Here is a 21,037-nt window from a genome sequence, read left to right on the forward strand (position 1 = left end):
GTGGGGGACATCAGCAGCCTTGCCAAAGTTGAGTATACGAATTGTAAGGAGTGCGAGTGCCCTAAAAAGCATTGCTTTCTACATAGACAGCGACACACACATGCCATGTCTGCGATTAAAATACCTACCTAACGACTTTATCACACTACAGCAGTATGCAGTTACAGGACGCCCTACGGAGTTTACTGGGCTACAACTTTCCCAGAGGTGTATTTCTAGGTGGGTGACATCAGCAGCCTTGCCAAAGTTGAGTATACAAATTGTAAGGAGTGCTTTCTACACCCACAGACAGACACACACACACACACACACTTGCCATGTCTGGGATTAGAACACCTACCTAACTAGTTTATTACATTACAGTAGTACGCAGTTACAGGGTGCACTACAGAGATTACTGGGCTATACTCTTCCCAGAGGTGTATTTCAATGTGGGTGACATCAGCAGCCTTGCCAAAGTTAAGTATATGAATTGTAGGGAGTGTGAGTACCCTAAAAAGCATTGCTCTCTACACAGTCAGACACGCACACAAACACATACTCACAGTTGCCAAGTTTGGGGTTAGAACTCCCACCTAACTACTTTATCACACTACAGCAGCACGCAGTTATGGGACATGCCATGGAGATTACTGGGCTACAATTCTCCCAAAGGTGTATTTCACATTGGATGACCTCAGCAGGCTTGTCATAGTAGGGCTATGAGGAGGGCAGTGTGTGTGCATGGGCCATAACCCATTCATCTAGGGGTTGACAGGCCACATAAGGGCACACACAAGGTCATATTTCACAGGTACGTGTATACAGCTGCTAGATGACTACTTCCTTGTACAGTCATGTTGCACAGCTGGCATGTGCACCACATAGTCTGTAATGCTGACAGATACTGGTGGCTAGTATCTGCAGTGAGTGACATCGGCACCTCATGTGTTTGGGGCCCTTTGGCTGTGTGCTGGGTAGGACAGGCCTGGATGGCTCCTTGTCACAGTCACCCTCTTCCACACATCTTTGTACATCTACCTTTGGCTTATTATAGTGTGTTGTCCTGACGTATATATCTGTATTCCTATCCACTGTGTGTGCAAGGCATGAGTGGTGCATACTGATGAGTGTTTGCACTAACAACTGCAACTGCCAGATATGTCTGGTCCACTGGTGTTTACAGACATAGCCTTCATGTGTTTAAGTGTGTGAGCATGCCCAGTATGACCTTTCAGTATGTTGTTGACTGACATTGCATTCATTTCTCCAAGTGTGTGAGCATGACCAGTATGGCCATCTGTACTGAATGTGTGGATTGAGTCCAGGTAGTTTGTGCTGCAGTGCTGACCTTTGTGTTGTACACCGACATGTAGCATGCTGTCTCTGCAGGGTATCCATCGATCTTTTGGCTTTGACTGTTACTACATTTCTGCATAGTGGGGGGGGGGGCACACCTGACTGTTTCTACATTTCTACACAGGAGTGGGGAGGCACACCTGACTGTTATTACATTTCTATGTAGGATGTCGGGGCACACCTGACTATTACTACATTTCTACACAGGATTGGTGGGGCACACCTGACAGTTATTACATTACTATGTAGGATGGGGGGGGGGCGCACATGACTATTACTACATTTCTACACAGGATGGGAGGGCACACCTGACTGTTATTACATTACTATGTAGGATGGGGGGGCACACCTGACTATTTCTACATTTCTACACAGGATTGGGGGGGCCCACCTGACTGTTATTACATTACTATGTCAGATGGGGGGGCACACCTGACACTTGTACACATTCGCTATGACTGTACTGGTATGCCAGGTACTCCATTTCATTCTGTATTCTTACCTATCATGCTGACTAGAGGCATACCAGTGTACTACAGATCATAGCTTTGATTGCCCTCCATACTAGTGTCTGACTTCCTACCCTTTGGAACTAACATCTCACTGCCTGACCTGCTATAGTCTGTCTGTGTAGGTCTGGGGGGGAGGTTGATGATAGCCATCATTCAGGGGCCATAGCACATGCTCTGTTTGTGTTTGTTTACACCTGTCCTGCTGGCTGGGACTGTTGTTGGGTATGTGAACCGCCCTGACTGGCATGTGTGAGTCATATGGACACACATGTTGTTCAGCACATTTCCTGCAGTGGGTTTTGTCACCCTATGTAGTACTGGCTACTGTGGTGAGTCCAGTATGTGTTACAGATGTCATGGTGCCACTATGGGTGTCTACTGTCTGCTGCCATCACATTCAGCTACCCAATTCCCTTGCATACACACATCCATACCATAGATACAGGTAATGACACATTCTACTCCATTTGGCAATTGGTAGGTTGTTTGACTTACCTTGAGGGTGTGCCAGACTTGCAGATGCTGCTGGAGGGCTACCTATGTCAGATGCACATAGTACACTCCCTATACATGGTTGAGCACAGGTAGTATCATGTTTGGCATCCCATTTACTGTATGTGCAAGTCAGAGACAGGTGTCATTCCCTGGGTCCTTACTGTGTCAGTGTATGTGCTATGCATTGTCTCTTTGCCATGGCCTCAGCATACTGGACACACCTCCATCTGCCTACTGGGGCAGACTCAGGTTGTTCCTCCTCCGAGTCACTCTGTGCCTGTGCAGGCCTTGGCATTGGTGGTGGGCTGTGTGTCCCTGCCCTGTGCTATTCCTACTGCAGCTGTTTCTGCAGGATCATATTGTGTAGCATGGCACATACCATAACAATTTGGGTACATGTAGCTGGTGAGTACTGCAAGGCTCCAATGGATGTGTCCAGACACTAAACCGTGACCTGAACATCCCAAACACACACTCCATTATTAGTCTGGTCTGTGCATGTGCCTCATTTTTGGTGTTCTTGTTCAGGTGTGTGCACATTTCTGATGGGTGTCATCAGCCATGGCTCCAGTGTGTAACCAGCATCCCCCACTAGGTGACCATAGGGAATGTCCCCATTGGCAAATCTCTGGTACAGCTGTGGCAGATGCCATATGTGGGAATCGTCATAGCTTCCAGGGCAGCCAGCACACACATTCATTGTAATGCCCTGAACATCACAGATAACCTGGCAGTTGATGGAGGGGATTCCCCTGCAGTTGATGTAGGCCCTAACCTCATCACCAGGTGGTGCTTTGATGCATATGTGCGTACAGTCTACAGCACCCACTACCTCAGGGTATTCTGCTATTTGGTGGAAGAGATGTATATTGCTGGCCAACACCTCATGGGTGTTGAGGAAATATACGTGCTCACAGGAATGTGCTAACATGGCATCCAGGAACTGCTGGAATACTCTGGATGCTGATGCCTGTGGGATCCCCATGATATCCCCAGTTGAGCTTTGGAAGGTACCTGTGGCTAGTATTCCTAGGCCTACACATACCTTGGAATCCACTGGGATGGGTTCCCCTCGGTCAGTTTGGTGTGTCAAGTGTGGCCGGCACAGCTCAACAATTTGCTGTAGGAGGTCTCTGTCCACACTATAGTGCTCCACTATCTCCAGCTCATGTAGCCCCTGGTAGGTTACCCCTGGGTCTGTACACTCTTCTCTGTCTCCTCACTGTGGGTTGGTTAGCAGCATTCCCATCCTCACCACCCTCAGCCTCTTGCACATGTTGTTCTATGTTGCCTGCTGCAGCCCTTCTCATTTTGTAGGTTTGTTTGTTAAAATTTCCCCGCTTGTATACACCGGTGGTGTAGAGTGTGGGAAAAACCAGAGGGGTAGGTGTTTGCATAGTTTATAGTAGTGTTCTGGGCTGGGCTGGTCTGCTGCCTGTGATATATTTCACCTGCCAGCTAAGGTAATACTTCTTGATTACCTTCCTACTGCTGTTTTCCCTTCCCACTGCCTTTCTGTTTAAGACCGGGGGTGCACCACACAAACAGAGTGCTCAAATGTGCACATTGCTGCTAATTCCTGTTTAATTTATTTTTTCCTCCTGTAAAACCCAGTGTGTGGCACGCACAGCTGCTTAGGCTTTGTAAAGACTTCTAGGCAGGCTTAGACACACTCCTTAGCTTAGCTGTGCTAAGCTATGAGCAAACACGAGCCACAGGGCTCCAATCCGCTTACAGTATGCCTGATACATCCCCCCCATGATGTCACCTACCTCCTAGGCTTAAACCAAGCTATTCCTACTCTTACACTGTTGGGACCTAACTCACATGCTGGGGTAAACTGGGATTCACTATTCCTCTGCTCATTTGCATAGGATTGCCTGCTAATGCATAGTTACATGTCTCACACTGAGCCTCTCCCCTTAGCAATCACTACTCACTGGCCAGGTTGTTTTCTGCCTGCCACTGATTTGCATAGAAGAATAGTGATTTTAGTTAGAATGCTTATTTTAGGTTTATTTTATTATTTTCCCCCTGATCCTGTTTGCTCGCCGCTGCCCTAAGCTTAAACAGCCGAGCTCGGCTAAAAAAAATAAAAGTTGATTTTTTTATTTTTTGTATTGTTTGCAATGTCAATGGCCTTATACTTGGCCATTGGCATGCTTACTACATGATATGCAGCCTTTATTTGGAGCTGTCATAGCTCCGTTTTAGATTTTGCAGAAATTTACTCGGTTACTAACCTCGTACATTTCTGCAGATAGCACTAGTCTAGCACGGAATGTGCAAGCTTCCTGGATTGCATAATCAACCTCATTTGAATGGATTTCACCTGCAAATGAGGTGATTTGCATACCCGGGTTTAGTCCATGCAAGATTAGTGCAGGAGCACTCGTGCATGCCCCTGCAGGCTGTCCCTGGATCGCACAGCAGACATATTGCCTGCTTGAGCTCCTGCACTGATCTTGCACTCCATGCAAGCTTTTGAGAATCTGGGGGCTTGTCTGTATATTTTTACAGGTAGATGCTAAATGCTGCCAGCTTCTAGCAATTGGGGGTTTTGACCTGGAAGCTAGAAGTCAGATGACCAGAAATGAGGTCATTCTGCAAGCAATCCCAGCAGTAATATTTTAGATATTAATTTGAGAAGTCTCTTAGTGAGATAGAATATTCTGTACTGGGTCTTGGACCTGACAAGAACCATTCACCACAACTTCTGCCTTGCTCTAATGAAGCAAGTTTCTAGGGAACAGTATAATTGTCTTAGATACAGTTAGGAATATATTGAAGGTTAGTTTAGATGTTTTTCTTTACTTGTGTGAGCCTGTACTTCAATGTTATTTTAAATATTTCCTGTGGTTTGAAATCTGATGTCACTTTGAATATATATTTAGTATTGTGCTGTTCTTTTAATATTTATTATTAAAATATATTTAAACCTTTCATTCTGGCTGCTCTGTGTAGCGATATTTAAGTTTTGAGAGTACTTGCATACTGATTTGGTGACACTGTGTGGGCCACTCCTAATAGCCTTGCTCTTGGTCAAACTACCATTTGTATTAATATTAATATTAATATTACACAGTAAGATTGGAAACCCTTTGTTATGGGCCCTAAAGTAGTTGATAAGGATTGACTGGTGGAAGTGATAACTACCTTATAGTCTGGGCAGAAGGAGGCCTAGCCTTGTAAACCTGTCCTCCCTTTCCCAGGTATGTGTGTGTATAAATCAAACCTCAAACAGTGTGTGTGTCAGCTCCTTGCACAGGGACATGAAGAACTGGTTGGACAGGGAAGGTGCTGGAGGTCTTGGCTTGGTCAATCAGCTGAGATCTCAACTCTGTACCTGTGCCAGTGGGGACTCTTATTGGGGATCTGGAGGAAGAGGAGGAAACCAACCCCAGACTGATTGTGGTCTCCGTGTGATCTTAAAGGAATTTGCACTTGACGCAGAGATCTACATCTGGAAATACTATGTGTGTATTTGTCACTCTCTCAGTGAACATCCCCCACTGTTGCCAGTGATGAGGATTGAGGCTGCTTGATTACTGGTCCAGTGAAGGGTCATCACAGTGTATTACAGTATAGCTTTGTATATCAATAGCTAGCCATGTGGTATGAAGTTATAATTTCAGTTTTATTTATCAGTGCTCAGAGTTAATGGCTGAATACTGATCAGAATGTATGATGCCTTGCAATCATCTATAATACATGATGCCTGTCAACAGCATCCTGCCTTGGCTTGCTTAGGTCATAGTCAGGGCCTATCCCTCTTCACCAGCAGAGGTATATGCTGTTCTGTATTTTGATATAAAATTATCTTTAGCTGTACTAAAACTAAAATTTCTTTAGAAATAGTAAAAGAGGCATTTCCATCTGTAGCCTATTTATTTATTTGTTTGTTTGTTTAATTATTTATTTACTGTCTAAAAGAATTGATCCAAGAATCATTTCAGCCATGAACCATCCACATGGTAAAGCTATAGTACATGACAATAAATAGTAATATTTGACATTAGACATTTCTGATGATTGACAATAGTAGGACTTCTTATTCACTGCAATAAAATATATATAAAACACCAAAAATTGAAATGCCAAAATAATTTTAAATAAATATCAATACAAGGATTCTTTAATATATTAAGTAAACAGATGCTGAGTAGTAGTGTAATAGGTAAAAAAATTCAGTAAAAACTCAAGGAAAAGTGTAGAGTTTGCCTGCGTAAGCGGTATAGAGGGTTATGCCCTGACTACAACCCAGGTGACCTGAGTTCAACTAGTAGCTTTGGTATCTGATAGTATAGGCAGGGAGGATAGGGCATGCTCAGCCTGGAGGGAAGAGGCAGTAGAACCTGCCTGGCTCACACCACTGTTCTGATTATAGGACATCAGGTGGAGAGTGAAGATCCATCATGTGCCAGGAAGACATGGGTGTGGTTGCTCAAACCAGTGACTGTAGACCCTGTTGGCCCATGTAGGGGGCAAACATGGCCTTTCCTTCAAAACAGCACCAAGGGGATGGATTAGGTAATAAAACAGAAAAAGTTCCCATTGCTGAGATGCCAGTGAGAAAAAAAAACACTCTCATAGCTGTCTGAGTGAAGCCCCATCCTTTTGACAGTGTAATGTCTGACTCTGGGGAGGCTTGATAGTCAGCAGGCATCAGTGTAAAAAGAATTTTAAAAAGATGTAGCATATATAACAGGACCTTTTAATATACAGAGTGTGGTAGGTAGTATGAACTAGTACCACTGGAAAAACAGCTTATTTAAAATCAGCCATAGAAGTATTTCAGTTTATGTGCAGCTTATACTAAACTAAATTGTCACTGAATAGAATTTTAGTGTCTTTAACTAGTTTGCCAAAATGTTTGACATGTAGATATGTACTTATTTACATTAATAAATATATTAATTGATATAATTCATATATGACTGAAATGGGTCCACTGGGATCAATGCTCTACCCCAGTTAAGAAATTCAAAATAAAATAAATAATATAATGAATCCATTTGTTATTAAGTTTCCATGTGCAATGCTGAGGATTCTGAAAGCTTTATACAAAGGATGATGATGCCAGTTACGTTAGCCTACAGGCATCACTGAAGCAGTCCCACTTTGTCTACTTTGTCCAAATGGCCTTAATCATTTTTCTAAATAACAGAGGTTATTGAGAGTTCTTAGTTCATTAAGGAGGGACAGTATTGTAAGTTGATTAATTTTAAGGTTATGTACTGAGTAGAAAGGTAACTAATGATGACTACTTGATTTAATTGAAAGTTAAACAGTATGTTCAGTGGGCTCAGATACAAGAATATACCTAAGATATTTGCATTCAGTGGTTTCTAGAAACTTAGAACTGTGGAGAGAAACATAATTGCTATACAGGCAATGCGTGCTTCAGTGTGGGTACTAAGGCATTTACTACAATGGCCTTTCTCGCTTCAGTGGTAAGATGTGCAACCGTATAGGAGATTTTTACTTGACTTAACACTTTGTTTGAATGGAGCTGAATGTGCTGATTAAAGGAAAGATTTTGGTCTGATTCTATGCCAGGGTATGTTTAGTATGTGACACATTATGGAATTAGCAGTAGAGTCCTTAAATATTAAGAGGGGTGACATATTTGTTTTTATATTGTACCAAATAAGAAGACAGAAGATTTTTGTGGGTTAATAGCCAGATTGTTCTTGAAAAGCCAGTCCAGGTAATAGGAAAGTCTTTTTGTAATTCTATATTTAAAGTCAAATTGCTTTTGTTTGTTCTTGTAATGACAAATATCATCTGCATACAAAATGCAGGAAGTGTGCTGAAGATCCTAAGAAAGTCGAGTAATAAAAAGTGAGAAACAGAATGAGCTGATCATAGAGCCTTGTGGCATACCTTTTGTAATGGTGCCAGTGTCTATGAGTGAGGTAGCACTTAATACCATGACGGTTCTGTTCAGTAAATACTTCCAGAACCATGATAATGCATCTTCTAAAACTCCACAATAAGCTACTTTCTGCAGTAGAAGGAGATGAGCTATTATTTCAAAGATATGGTTAACACCCAAAAAATATTTCATCTCTACATATGTCTTTGCCCAAGAATTTATTTGGACTGCAGGTTAGGGATTGCCTTCCCCATCACGGATGGATACTAGAGTATAGGCAAAGAGAAAGAAATAGGGGTCTCCTGAATGAAAGACCAGCACTAGTTGATTTTTTAATAGATTCTAGAACAGAAGCTGCCATTAAAAATGGAATAATTAGTAAAGCATATATAAAATATGGCATGATAATTATAAGAATCAATCATAGGAGCTTAAAAAGGATTGGAAAGAGAGACTGGATAAGCAATTCACGAAGAGACAATGGAAGGATATATGTATATATCTCACAAATATGCAACAAAGTCTAGAAGATTTAGAATCTTTGCCTGGAAGTTTTTACATAGGTATTTTTAGTCCCCAAGTAGACTCCAAAGAATTTTTACTCAGGTGGATAACAAGTGTGACGGACAAGAAAGAGGTGGTTGGGAATATATGTTTTGGGAGTGTAATGAGCTGGCAGACTTCAGGGATTCCCTGCAGATCGTGCTGTCAGTGAATTGGATTGACTTGGGAGATGTTTTTTTTGAGTTATGATACAGAATCGGAATTGCCTTGACATAGTAAAGCCTTGCTGAGTCTAATAATGGTGGCTGCCAAAAAAGCAATTACTAGAAAATGGAAATCAAAGTCTAGACCAACTTTATTAGAAGTAGTGAATATTGTAACAGAGATAAAACAACTGGAATTGGGATCTTTAGGAAAGGGAGGGAGCAAACTACATAGGACAAAATAGGAATTGTGGGAACAATATATGCAGAGCAGGAATGAGGTTTAAGATGCAGGATTTGAATGAGCCATATAATGCTTAACTGACAATGACTGGTTAGATTATAAGGGATGTATAATGTTTGCAACTACAGTTGTTTCAATGGTGTCTGTGATGTATACTGTTTGCAGCTAGAGTGGTGGCATGTTGTTTGTTTTTCATTTGCATAAATGTAAGATTGCCTATGTCATGTGTGAAAATTTAATAAAGATGTTTGTTGGGGGGAAAAAAAGGAAATTGATTAATTAGGTAGTAGATGGTAGTAATTGCTCTATATCTGTGTCTAAAACCATGATGTTTTCCTGTATGTCATATTTTTTCTTTTCAAGATTCTGATTATATACACTTTTCTCAAGAATCTTGGCAAATGAGCACACATTTCCTATCGGTCTGTAATTTGTTGTACATGAGGACATAGGAACTTTCGGAAGAGGCATGGCTGTGGCATAATTGATGCTCCAAAAGATTAGTTTAGTTTTAAGGGATGAATTAAAAATATGTATTATAGGCTTGGAAGGATAGTGTGCTTCTTATTTAAAAGAATTTGGAGTTGTAATAAATGTGCAAGAAGGCTATGGTTGCTTATTAGTTCTGCTAGTGGTTTATTATTGATGGCTTTGGAATAGTAAGGAGGAATCTATAATTATGTATATAGTTATGCTGTAGAGGTTACACTCTTAAAAAGTAATGTTGTAGGTATATTACTGTCATGTAACATATTCATGTCTAGATTGCTTGAATTAGGATCTCTCAGAAGCACTTTATTGGTATTTATATTGTAACGGTTTGCCAGAATCATTTAAGTTGTCCTAAAGATTAAGTTTACAAATGTCTATTATAAAAGGCCTTGATGCATTAGCCTTTATTGTAACTGTGTTTAAGGGCTAAAAATACATTAGCCTTTATTGTAACTTTTTGTTTAAGGGCTAGAAATACATCTGTCATATTTGTAGGGTCTTTTTTCCAATTTGCCCATGCCTTTTCTCTTCCGTATGACCAATATTTACGTCATCCTTAGGGTTTTGCTTTGTATAGGTTCATAGGTTCTTACTAAGCTTGCAGTTATGGAGACTATTCAGAAGCTCAGCCACATTTCTCAGTAACTGTAGAGCCTAATAATGTCCTCATTAAGTAGATTTTCCCCACATATACCAGGTGAAAAAGCGTCATCTCCCATCAAGTCAAGCAGAGTGATTTTAAAGGTTGACAAATAAGTGCTCTGCTTGCTATATAAGGGCAGCCTAGTCCAGAAATGAGGGATATGTTGGGTTAGGTACTTCTCATGCCATTTAGTGTCAATGACTTTTAATCACTATTTCCTTTCTTACTTTTAAACTCCCAAATGAACACTTCATCTAATACCCCTTCTTCATTCCTTCCTCCTTCCCCCACCCTTCTCTCACTAGTTTATGTATCTTTTATAATTTTATATACTATTTTTAAGATACTTTTTATGCAAATTATGTTTGAATTTCATTTTAATACTGTGGTGGTGGTGGTGCTGCGGTAGCGTTGTCGCCTCACGGTTAGATGTTGCCCGTTTGATTCTTAGTTAGAGCGTCTTCTGTGTGGTGACATGTGTGAACGGGCATTCCTTCGTTGAAGGTTGTGCATTAGGCCTGGCAAGCCAGCACGTAAAAACTCTACTGCCAATCATTAGCGGACTGGAGTTCCGCTGTGGTGACCCCTAACCAGGAAAAGCCGAAAGACACAAGCAAATGTTTGAATTTCATTTTGCATTCTATGTATGTACCTTGGAGCTTTTCTCCACAGGCATCCACTGAACATGTGCTAGCCCAGCCCAGTGGACTTTCCCTGTAAACAAATGTCAATAAAATAAATACATAATAATTTGGAAGTACAGGTTTGGGTCTTTGGAGTGAGTGTTTGCTTTACACTAGTAATATTTTATAGGAAGGAGTTCTAAGAGTGCACCAAAAGCTAAGTGGAGATCAAGCCTGAGGGTCAGTGTGACACAAAGTAGAGGGATTTTAGACTATTAGAGTAGCTAAGCATACAGAGACATTTTTGATGAGGTACACTGAGGTCTCGTGAGTTGGTTTATGTGCTTAGAGAGCTATGTGCCAAAGGAAACATATTCAATGATGGACTTAATAGGGGAGGAAAAAGAGGGACTATAACTTCTTTGGAACTTGAGGAGATACCACAAAGGATACATTGTGCAAGATGAAAGGAATTTCTGACCACCAGCCTTCCAGTTGGTACATAGGACTAAGGCTTGCACTTGTTAATGAGCTGCTTCCTATAGCAAGGGTGTAGGGTTTGAATCTTTCCACGTTCATTTACTACTGTGTGGGATTGAACAAGTCACTTAACCAAACAGTGCTTTGGAGCAATTGGGAATTTGAGCTAGGCTCCTTAATGGTCTCCCGGACTGCATAATCATAAACATGCTGTCATTGTTTGCCACTCATTTCCTATTACATAGTTGATTTAGGTCAGGAAATGCTAGGAGTGGTTAGCATAATGGTTAAGGTCTTTATTATATATATATATATATATATATATATATATATATATAGATATATATATAGATATATATGGGTCCCTATCAGTATGTCAAACACAAATGAAATCTTATTCTGTAGAATGATCGTTTTATCGAAGTTTTTCCCTGAGGAAAAAAACAGTGGGCTATCATCAGGAATTTGCCCTTTTCCCCACTGTAGTGCAATCTCACAGTTGGTATATTTAGTTAGGGGGTGTGAGAGAGGGAGTCCCCAGAATGGAGGTGTGGGGCACAGCCCCCCACCAGGGTGGTTTTAAATAGTGCTGTTTTTTGTAGTGGTCTCTGGGTTGGCCAAATGGTTGTTTACCCTGGAAAATTATCTTTCAATGCATAAGTTTCATTTAATTGGGTTTGACGAAGATGTACAGGGTGTGATTATGTGAGGTATTGCCAGCTATGCCAGGAGAACAGGAGAAGTAGGGCAGTGGATGTGTAATATATGCTAGCACAGCTAGCCGGAATTTAGTAAAGAATTATATGTTATTTGTATATCAAACTGATTTGTACAGATACTTCTGTTAAAAATGTATTTGTAAAGTTGCCTATGCTAAAAATGTATTAACAGTATGCCCTGCTGGACAGAAAAAAAATGTGTATGTATTATTGTAGCTGTTTAAATGTATATGTTTTAACAGATGATACTGGAAGAGAAGAGGTTAATCTCAATCCACTTGACTTTAAAAAATAGTAAGAAATTAAATTACTTAATTTAGACCATAAATATTGTATCGTCCCATACTGCTCAACCTAGAATAATCAAAAATCTGGACAAAGACCCATGAAAAGTAGGTAAATCTGGCCAAAATTCTGGACACCAATTAATATAAAATTTGCATAAATAGTTATGGAACCCAACCCACTCCAGTGGGATTGTAGGATACAAACATTCAAAATGCAAACTGAAAAATAGACAAAATATTAAGCACAAAATATAACCATAATACTATTGTTTTATTTATATTAACATTTGAAATGTTATCAAACTTTGAACTTGTATAAAACTAAAATGCAATTTTATTTTATAAAAATAAAATTAACTGATACACTAAAAATAAATAACACCTCTAAATGTAACAAAACTACAAAATATTAACTAGTTATCTATCATCTGTCTGCCTGTCCAGTACTAAAAAACATTTTACACAGTTATGTTCACAGCTGGTTAGTGCAATTCAGTAATCAAAAACTCTTGTCTGTCTGCAAAACCTAGCAAATCTGCTGGGATTTTGCACACATACATACAAATATGTGTGTGTGTGTGTGTGTGTGTGTGTGTGTGTGTGTGTGTGTGTGAAGATATATATATATATATATATATATATATAAATGTATATGTATATATATATATATATATATATATATAAATGTATATGTATATATATATATATATATATATATGTGTGTGTGTGTGTGTATATATATATATATATATATGTGTGTGTGTGTGTGTGTGTGTGTATGTATATATATATATATATATATATATATATATATATATATATATGTTTTTATTTAAATATATGTGTGTTATTTATACACAAGCACACACACACACACACACACGCACACGCACACACACACATATCTATATATATATATATATATATATATATATACAGCTTAAACTCACCAACTCTCTGACATGATTTTGGGAAGAGGGAGGAAACTGATATATGTGAGGAAAAACTTAAAAATCAGTCAGAGAGAGAAAGCATCTAGATCCACACAGATCATGAGCAGCAATCAGAAATAAATCATGGAAATGTGTCTTACCACACAGTTAAACATGTTGCCACTGTTGTTATAGTTTAGTTTACATGTTTCACTTACAATACTGTTGTATTTCAGTTAAGAGAGACACAATGTCTCATTACAAACCCCTTTTAGCCATACCATTCAACCACTTAATGCAAGAAATCTGGACAAAACATAAAATGATTAGAAGACAAAGGCCCCAAAATAGAGACAGGTTTGAAATGTTGCTCTTATAAACTTAGAAAGTTGCTAGAATAATAGGATTTGTGTTAGCATGCATTTTCTGAAGTATATCAAGTGAAATCTGAAACTTCAATCCTCTGTGATTTGACAGAAAACCACAAATATTATGAGGAATAGACAGAGATATTAGGCAAAAATGTGGACATTGTGCAAAAATCTAGATAGTTGGGAGGTATGCTTGCAATTCCAAACAATATCCATACTAATGATCACAGAAGCAAGTGATATATATATATATATATATATATATATATATATATATATATATATATATATATATATATATATATATATATATATATATATATATATATATATATATATATATATATATATATATATATATATATATATATATATATGTATAGAGTATGTTAACAAAACTGGTGTCTTACAGTAATTGTATCTCTAGTGTCACAAATGTCTGTAATTTATATTAGGGAGCAAATGACCATGCTAATTTAATCATTAATGATTTTCAGGATAAAAAAAATGAACATTTGGTTGCACAATGCCATTTCCTGTATTAAACACTTTTTATTCTAAACTAATAAAGAAGTCAGTATTGTAGTTAGCATGCCATCTTTTCTGCTTTTTGTACATATAAGTATGTTCATCCCTGATAAAATGGAATATGCAAATTGCAAATAAACTATGATGGTATCATTAAATGGCAGCCGGTCTGAGACACCTTTTACCTGAACAGACTGCCAATGATTTATACTGCTTCTAAAGGCATCCTAACCGTTTATTGCATGAAACATAGCGGTTAATGAAATGTACCTTTCCTTATAGATACATGCGGTTATTGTTTCCTCTGTGATAAAGCTGATCAGAATCAGATAAGAGGTGTCAACACAGGAGTTAGGATGAATCCATAAACATGGAGATTTCCTTTAAGGTGTTCAGAAAGTGGTTGCCTTAACTTATGGGATAATTTATTTAAATTCAGACCAAGCCAAAGCATTTAGCAACTTTTAACTCCTTGATGATAATTATGTATTTGGCAACCTTATTTAAAAAAACATATTCGGTTGTTTGTACGTAAGAAATTACACAGAAAGTTAATGGTTAAAACCCAAATGGCAAACAAGTTGTTAAAAGTAATAAGCTTTTTTTTGAGATTGAGAAGAAACTGTGCAGAAAAGCCAGTATGTAGACTTGCTTGAGTTAAAGGAGTAGTTTTTACAGTTCTGTTAAGATTTAAAGAATGCAGAGCTGCAGCAGAACACAGTAACTTCCTGTGGATCGGGAGGTGTTATAAAACGTATCCTGAATGAAAGATAGGACTGCCACTGACTGATGCTCAAAGAATATGGAACCTGTTCACAATTTACATAAAAAAGGAACAAACAGTGGGCAGGATTCACGAAGCCTCCGTGTAAGAGTTATAACCCTTACACGGAGGCTGCAGTTAAACGGAGTGATGTCAGCATGCTCTGCATATTCATGAGAGTATGCTGAATCACACCTAAGGCTAACACGGTCCGTGGAAGACAGTAGGGGGCGTGTCCATAGGCCGAGCCCTGCAAGCGGACATGCCCCCAGAAGAGTAAAAGTGCCCAAAGTAAACACCCACGACAGAGGCCATGAAAATGTGAATAAACACAACACAACACATGCCCCCACAGACTATGAACATAAAATATATAAATGAACATGTTATATATTTTTTTAAATCGTAAAGATGTTTGCCCGTGAGTGCGCTCGTTTGCGCGGACATGCCCGCAGCTTAGCCACAGTTAGCAGTCAGTGGAAAAGGATATAAGAACTAAATATGCAAAGTAAGCCAAGAAACAATAGTGTAGCGGTAGAGACGTCGGCTGAAGAGCAGGCATTCATGGTTCGAGCCCCCACAACATCAATTTTTATTTTTAGTAAAATAAGCACGAAACAAGTCCCTGACAAATATGTACACATATAAAATTATATTTTATGTTAAATGTAATGAAATAGTCCATTTATTTTGAAGAAATGTGAGATAACAAAACAATAAAAAATGTGAGATGTGCCTATAGCTGAGCTACAGTTTAACAAGGTGAGTGCATCTGCCCGTAGGTGAGCAGTGGTTTAACAGGTGCAAAATGAGTGCCCGTAGGTGAGCAGTGGTTTAACAGGTGAAAAATGAGTGCCCGTAGGTGAGCAGTGGTTTAACATGCTGAAACTGTGTGCCCCTAGCTGAGCTGAGCGTAATATGCGTGCTAACAGCCAAACCTAGCTGAGCTGAGCGTAATATGCGTGCTAATAGCCAAATGAAGCGCAAACCAGCGTACCCCATTTGCGCGGAGCTGCGTACTGCGCTAACAAGCTAACCGACGGGCAACGTTGAGCAAGTTGTAACAAAACTGCCCTTTACACACACACACCCCCTAGCCTGTCTAGACAGTCATAAAATATAAAAAGAAGTGGCCAGGTTCAAACCCATGATACCATGCACCATAGTCAAGGTACTGAACCACTAAGCCACAACACCTGTACTTAGAAATGCAGTAATAGCAAATATATAGGAATGAATAGAAAGTGGAGCATGACAAAGCAGGTTTTGTGAAGTTGATACAATTCCAAAATGGCCAATCACAGATAAGTGTGGGAAAAACGGCATATATAAGCCCGATAGGCGGGAATACACAGCATAAACGATTGTAGAACTGACTTGCAGCCAGAATGTCAGGAGTAGGTGAGGGTAGTTGCTTTCGAGCACAGAGGTGGGGCGTTGAGGAGTCCAGATACATGGTCTGGCTCCTAGTCCACAATTATGAGGCCCAACTCATGCAGGGCCAAGTCCTGTGGGGAGCATATAGGGCTGAGGCGTGGGACCGGTTGGCTCATGATGTCACCAGTGCCACAGGGATTCCAAGGACTGGTGAGCAGGTCCGTCACCACCATGCAGACCTGAAGAGACGCAAGCAGGACCAATTGAACCTTTGGATCCAGGAGGCCTGGCAAATGCCCAACGCCCCACTACTGAGTAAGTTACATTTAATTATTTATGTAAGAAATTAAATTAGCTGATATTATGGAGATGTGTATTCCAATATTACTTCATTTATATTACAGCTGCAGGTGTCCGTTCTGCGAAACGCAGAGCCTATAGCAATAGGCTGGTGCGGTTGCGCCACCAGGCAGGTCACTAATCCACTCCCAGTAACTGTAAAGAAATATAAAAGTATGACAGTTAGCAAAAGAGTGCAGTGTAGTCACTATGTAATAAAATGTGCAAGTAACAGCGTAAAAGTGTTTGCAAGTATTGCTTGATTACAAAAGTGTGTTGCAGTCTGTAATCCAAACAGAAAAATTTAAATGTCTGAAATAAAGTCTGAAATAAAGATGCCCCACCTGTAATATAATAGTACACAACCTGCAGCAGGCTGAAAAGTACAGCTGCAGAAAATGAGCAAATCACATGTGTGAAATATATCCCTGTTGAAATACTGAAACATGACAGAAGTGAGACTGCTGGAAAGGATTGTAATAACTACAGGTAAAACATGTCAATAAAGCCTAGAAGTAAGTACCATCCTGAATAGTAAAATGAAAACAAGTGAGAGAGTGTGAGAAAGAGTTATGAATCCACCAATAAAGTAGTAAGAACCCCTGAATAAAGTATACTGCAGTCAGTACAGAATGAAATGAATGTGACAAGTAGAACCAAACTGCGAAATGTGTTCAAAGTGTTGCTGCAGCTGGAATGTGTATCCCAAAATCTGGATATGTTGCTCTCAGTCTGCAATATGCAGATAGTATGATTGTCTGAAATACCAAACATTCACAGTTGTCTATAGCTATATAAAGCAAATGTAGCAGGATGATGTAGCTGAACAAAGCCGGATATGAACGTGTATGAAGAACAATAAAATGTATATTGATGTAGCAGTAACAGTCCTATCACCAAATTGAAGTAGTTATCATATAGGAAACTGTAGTTAGAACAGTAGTGTGTATATATCTGCAGCTATTAGAAATGTACAGCATATGTATTGGTATTTGAAGGTGTTAATATTATTTTCTTCACCCCACCCTATAACCACATATAATCCATTCCACGTGAAATTGGTATGTGCAATCACAATTAACACCCCTGGACATTTGTCCTGTTGGGTCATAAATATTTGCATGTACGTTGATGCATCTGCCCTGTTCATACATCCAAACCTGATGGCCTGTTGCCATCAGTCAACCCTGCATGTTGCTGGACTGTGTATTGCTGTTCAAATTATGCATGTGTTATGCTCGCTGTTCAATGGTGTGAATATCTGGGTGTTTGATTAATGGGAATACTAATGCATGCTGTTACAACTAATTGCGAATGGTATTGTATGTTACTAACCCAAACTGTCATGACATAATGCAAAACATAGGACGACAGGGAAGGCGGGTTCCAGCGGACCCACCTCTCCCACCTCAGCTGGCGAGTGCACCTGGCACTAGTGCCCAGTCTGGACCCTCCTCTGGTGGCCCTATGGGCCTTACCTACATCCCTCTTGCAAAACCCGAGCTTGTTTCCCTACTGTCTTATCCTCTTTGTGACCCCTTTTTCACCACTTTCCTGTCTCCACATTTTCATTTCTTTCAAAGAAAATAGTGCGGGTGTGCACAAGAGTAAGCACGTTTAAGCGGTTGTAAGCGGGTGTGTGCGGAGCTGAACGCCAGTGCACATGTGTGAGCTCCACGCAAACAAGCGCTAACCCGGTTACAACTGCTTAAAAGTGCCTTAGTCACTCTGATTGACAGGTCCTGTAGTCAGTTCAAAAGCAAAATAAAATCCCACTCTCAGTCCCGAACCCAGGACCTTAGAAACACTAGTCTGCATGACTTACCACTAAGCCATGACTGTTAAACAAGAACATTGTGCTAAAATAAATATATCATGTAATAGTAGGAATGAATGTAAAGGGAATATAGGATGTGTAGTACACAAAGCATGTTATGTATATTTACTGTCAAATCTAGTGGATATCTATGATAGTAGTGTGTGAACAGAAACTGCCATGCTAGTTGGTAGCCAGTAGGTAATAATGTCACTGTAGCACCTTGCAAGCCACATACATACTCACAGTAGGATAATCACTGCCCTTACCCCACAACCTGTTACAGGAACACATCCGGACCAAGTAATAAAATATGTGGAGCAAGGGGCCAAAACCAGGGACATATTACAAATAATGTTACAACAAACTTAGACAGTTCAGAGAGTAACAGGTTCTGCATTTTGCGGGATGTTTGGAAGGGTATGAAATCTGAAACTTAAATGTTTGTCACTATATTCTGACTTGAGCCCAGAGTGATTTGCCAGAAAAAGCTGTGCATGAGATATTGACCAAAATATGAGGCAGAAATGTGGACAACCTGCAAATATTTGTACACATGAGAGGTTTGACACCACCATATTTGAATAGTTAAGAGCCTAGACATAGCAACACTGACTGAGTGACAGGAATGCCTCACAGACTCCATGTGAAATGTACAAACAGTAGGCAGAAAGGTGTTACAACACATGCAATGGTAACTATGAAGTCCAGAAAGTATGCGCCACTTGCATGGCAGAAAAAGTGTAGTAATACATATGCTCATGCTATCCCACAGTCACAACTGCATCATACCAGACAATTTAATGGGTGTACCCCACTGATATGTACCATTCCATGAGGCAGATAACAGATGCACCTGAGAGTGTCTGGGGCCTGCTCAGCAGCATAGTCAAATAACCTAATAGATGTCAAGGCCCACACCATGGCCAGACCACACTGCATGCTGTAACACCCTAGCAGATATAGCAAGCATTCCAAGGTGTGAATGTACATGGAAAATAGGAAAGCCACAGCAGCACACTACATTCAGGACACCTAGCAGGCATACAAGTAGTGACTGTAAAGGGCAAATATTGAAGCCATAGCAACAAAGTGCAAGAGCCACTGCTATACACCAGTTACACCACATGTCCCACAGGAAAGCACACACACACATTAACAGTAGTAGTAGTCGTAGGTGTCAGTGTACACACACAGTTAGTGCAGGAAACTGGATAAATGAATGGAGAAATGTTAATCTACAACACAGCTGGAAATATGAGAGAGATACCAACCTTTACACTCACAGAACATTGTCCACAGCATACCAGCATGGTCCCTGCCCTTAAAATCTGAAAGGGCTACACCTATCTCACATACCTTTTTATAGCACTGTTCTGAAATCACAGTGAGAACTGCAATCAGTACCCAACTGGCTGCATGCAATTAGCAAATGCTGGCTAACAATTGGTGCAGAGGCCATCACATGGACATATGCAGATACCTACAAAAGCATGCTGTACTCCCAGTCCACACATGCAATACTTTCATTGCACCCTGAGGAGGAAGTGAGAGACAGAGAGAGAGAGAGAGAGAGACAGAGAGACAGACAGACAGAGACAGAGAAAAACTAAATTAAACATACACAAACAAAACTGGTCAGCAACAGCCACCTGAAAGCTGACAACTGGCAAGTGGAGCAGCAGGACACAAAACCAGACGGCAACACAAGCAGCTGTGACAAACACAGGTAATGTAATGTAATACTATAAAGGTCTACATACTGTGAACCCTCCATATGTGTCATTGGTCTGTATCCATATGTATATGAAGATGTGCAAAGGGCAGGGGACATGCAGCAACTATCAGTGAAGGCTGTACATACATTTGTATGTGAGAGCATCTATGTGCACATATCAATGTAGGTTGAATGTAGGTTGTAGTGCAATGTACAAAGTAGGTTTCACAGTTATGTATGTTTAGCAGTATGTTAGTGTGTGTATACAGTATGGTAAACAAACATGTTGATATGTATCTATCATATGGATACATATGTATGTCAAAATATGTATGTATGTATGTATATATATGTGTATATATATATATATATATATATATATATATATATATATATATATATATATATATATGCATGTATGTATACATACATAGAGAGAGATGTAGGAATACATAGACAGATGTAGATAGATAGAATATGTACAAACATATATATGTAATACACACATACAGATATAGATATATGTAGATACATATACATAGACAGACAGATCTGACTATCTACAGGTATGACTGTATATGACAACCTCAACACCCCCTGTCCCACCCCTCTGTCACTCTCACCCCCTCTCTGTCACACACCCCCTCCATATCTATAGCAATATATGTACATCAATATATAGACAGACAGATCTGACTATCTACAGGTATGAATGTATATGACGACCTCAACACCCCCTGTCCCACCCCCTCTGTCACTCTCACCCCCTCTCTGTC

Source organism: Protopterus annectens, chromosome 1.part1 (genome assembly GCF_019279795.1).
Source record: "Protopterus annectens isolate FY-2018-M chromosome 1.part1, PAN1.0, whole genome shotgun sequence".
NCBI lineage: Eukaryota > Metazoa > Chordata > Ceratodontiformes > Protopteridae > Protopterus > Protopterus annectens.